The sequence below is a fragment of the Aethalodelphis obliquidens genome, unplaced genomic scaffold, assembly GCF_003676395.1.
Source record: "Aethalodelphis obliquidens isolate GAN/ISIS:26980383/991018 unplaced genomic scaffold, ASM367639v1 scaffold109, whole genome shotgun sequence".
Lineage (NCBI taxonomy): Eukaryota > Metazoa > Chordata > Mammalia > Artiodactyla > Delphinidae > Aethalodelphis > Aethalodelphis obliquidens.
In genome coordinates, this window is record NW_020838053.1 from 2516144 (window position 1) to 2519710 (window position 3567).

The window sequence follows — 3567 nt, forward strand, 5'->3', positions numbered from 1 at the left end:
GGTGGTCACGGTGAGGAGTTTGGACTGTGTTCTAACTGAACTAAAAGCCGCAGCAGGGCCTTAAGCAAGAGCATGAGGAATGCTGATTTACTCTGAAGAGATCTGCTCACTGCTGATCTGACTTTCTGATAGTTTTTCACAGCACCATTTAACTGCTAAGACTTGGTCTCCTCTTTCCCCTTTGCTGATTTTTTTCCCCCTCACACTGTAAAAAGAAATACAAAGATAGGTCTCTAGGTATAAGAAAAACCAAGGAATCATTTTTACTTCTGAGGAAAGCCAAACTCAGAACTACACATTTCAGAGAAGCTAGGGTGGAGACTCTGCCATTGGAAGAAGCAGGCAAGGAACTCAGGGTTGCCCCCCTTCTCCGGAAGCTCCTGGTGGATGACCTCCGTGGATGGTGTCAGTAAACTGTAGCCCACCTTCCTTCTGCCAGATTCTTGCCTTAGGCAGCAAGGGGATTGAAGGTGTAAGAAATAAAGAGCAGCAGGAGGAAAGAAGGGACCCAGTGGCCACCTTTTGTCTGAAAAAAACCTACCGAAGTGAGAGACTGCCTCTGTTTGGAGTCACAGAAAAGCCAAGCCAGAGATCAGGACTCTGAGCTATTGCAAAGGAGTAAGCCAACATGGGTCTTGGTTTTCTTCTTTCTCTCATTAATACAATTCCAAAACCATTTCTATCAGTAGCAGTTAAATGACACTGTAGCACAGGAAGCTGTCAACCAAATAAATCTTAAAATGCATATAAAAGGACATGAGTTGAATAAATTTACACGTGGCCTCATGAGGATACAGGGTTAGTTGGCAGTTATTACCTTTAAGAAAATCCTAGGAAAGATATGCACCCAAATGTTAACAGTAGTTACCTCTAGGAGATAATATTAGATGGCAGAAGGAAAAAGAAAGGTACCTTCTGCTTAACTTTCAAAAGTTAATCAAAATATTAGTAGAGGTACTTCCTGGATGGTCCAGTGGGTAAGACTCCATGCTCCCAATGCAGGGGGCGCGGGTTCGATCCCTCGTCAGGGATCTAGATCCCGCATGCCACAACTAAGAGCCTACATGCCACAACTAAGACTTTGCACGCCACAACTAAAGATCCTGCACACCACAACAAAGATCCTGTGTGCCGCAACTAAAGACCTGGTGGAGCCAAATAAATAAATATTAAAAAAAAAATACTAGTAGAGAAAAAGGAGACTCCAGGAGCATTTAACTAGATGATACAGCTTCTTCTACATCAAAGGAAGGCCTGGCCTCTTGGTTAAATCATGTTTCCTTAAGTGCATTTTGTACATATTATTACTCTAAGATGCTTCATTAACAAACAAGAATCTTTGTTCAGGTAAATTTGTGAAGTACGATAGCTGATGACATCTGGAACACACTTTGGACCACGCTGGGCGCGGTAGGCTGCATAATGCCCCCCACCAGCTATGTCACATCTTAAGTTTCGGGACCTGTGAATATTTTATGGCAAAAGGACACTTTGCAGATATGATTATGTTAAGGATCTTGAGATAAGAGATTATTATGGACCATCTGGTGGGCCCTCAATGCTATCGTAAGTGTCCATATAAGAGGGAAGCAGAGGGGGATCTGACCACACAGAGAAACAAGGCAATGGAAGCAGAGACTTGATGCTAAGCTGCTGCTGCTAAACAAAGAGGAGGAGCCATGAGCCACAGAATGCAGCTCTAGAGACTGGAAAAGGAGGGGAAAGATTCTCTCCTAGAGCCTACAGAGGGAGCATGCGCTGCCAACACCCTGGTTTTGGCCCAGTGAAACCATTTTGGACTTCTGACCTCCAGAACTACAAGGTAATAAATGTGTTGTTTTAAAGTCCCCACATTCGTGGTAATTCGTTACAGCAGTCATACGGAATGAATACAATGAGTTAAGGTCTAGGAATCGGGGAAGGAGAGCAGGAAGCGTAAGAGTTAAAGTCCCACATAGCTGGATTGGAACTCTACTCTTCAACTTACTGACTTGGCTGTGGTCCAGCCTTCTCCAATTCTCAGCTTCTTCACCTGAAAATTGGGGCTAACGACTTCCTCATGTTTAGTGTGAGTATTCAATGAGAAGGGAAGTAGCAGATGGATCGCAGGGAGTATTCAAATGTTGGTTCCCTTTCCCTGGCTGTTTTCTGTTCAGAGGAACTGCCAGAAACTTGTCTTCTCCCAGGCGGCTCCTACTGTGGAAGTCACACAAGGACCCAGGGTGACCCCCGAAGACCCAGGGTGAGATCATTGTTGGCCTTGCTCGGTATCATGTATGTGCGCGCTGTGCGAATATCCATCGAGAGAGGCTGATTCAATTGTTCTCATCCTCTAACTACAGTTTCTGCCCATCATAGTAGATAATCAGATGCAGGCCCAGTAACAAGAATCATCCCTTACCTCTTAGCTACCGTGATGATTAATTTTACATGTCAACCTGACTGGGCGATGGGATGCCTGGGTATGTCTATGAGGGTGTTTCCAGAAGAGATCAGCATTTGAACTGGTGAACTGAGTAACGCAGACGGCCCTCCCCATGTGGTGGGAATCATCCAATCCATTCAGGGCCCAAATAGAACAAAAAGGCAGAAGAAGGGCAAACTCACTCTCTCTGCTTGAGCTGAGACATCCATCTTCTTCCCTCAGACAGCAGCACTCCTGGTTTTACACCACCAGCTTTCCTGGATCTCCAGCTTATGGAGAGCAGACTGTGGGCCTTCGCAGCCGCCATAATCACGTAAGCCAATTCCTATAAGAAATCTTCTCTTATACGTATCTGTTCTATTCTATTGGTTCTGTTTCTCTGGAGAACCCTAATACCACTATTAAATCTAAATTATTCCCCTGAAGGGAAGATAAGAGGGCAAGATGAGGATCACTGCAACAGTCTGAGAAGTCACCATGATCTGACAGCCCTTTAAGGACAGGCCCAGTTTATCTGGGCTGGGAAGAACATGGAGCCCAGAAGTCTGAATGGGCCACTGAAAGTTCATTACAGCAACAGAAGCCTGCCCATGTGTACTCACTGCAAAGAAGGTCAAATCCTCTGCCTTAAACGTTTAACTTTAGCCCTATCCTGTGTCCTCCTATAACCCTGAGATGTGTATAGCTTCAAAACATGACACTGAAAGGACTGACGGTGTGATTTATTTAGTTTCAGTATACTGCAGTGGATTACAAATAATCTGTACGTTTAAAAGGAAACTCTTCTGTCATAAGAGAGCAAGCTGTAACTCAAGGACTGGAGCCGGTTTCCCCCATCCCCGCAGCGCTGGCTCTGGCCAGTCAGCATTCACACCAAACAGACCCGTCTATTAATTAGCCAAGCCCTCTCTCCCGACTGCCAGCCTTCTGAATGGAATGACAAGGGGCCATGTCTTTAAAAACGTCAAGGAGCAGAAATCTCTGCTGATTCCCCCAGGAACCTCTATAAAGGCACGGGTTCTTTAAAGCAAGCTAGAGAATGAACCTGTCAGTGGGTGGGCTCTGTGGAAGAACAATCCTGGTCCCTCCCCCTGTTTTACAGTAGTGTGCTAGTGGCTCTCAAAGATTTCCCAGAAATTTGC

General features: G+C 45.3%; 1 long non-coding RNA gene across 1 annotated transcript; it reads left to right on the top strand.

Moving 5' to 3' along the window:
* Nucleotides 1-1089: 1089 nt before the first annotated feature.
* On the top strand, nucleotides 1090-3015 carry LOC113614953 (uncharacterized). The gene is made up of 3 exons (XR_003430793.1): nucleotides 1090-2242; nucleotides 2648-2738; nucleotides 2852-3015. It is a non-coding gene; the product is annotated as an uncharacterized LOC113614953 (long non-coding RNA).
* The last annotated feature ends 552 nt before the right edge of the window (nucleotides 3016-3567 follow it).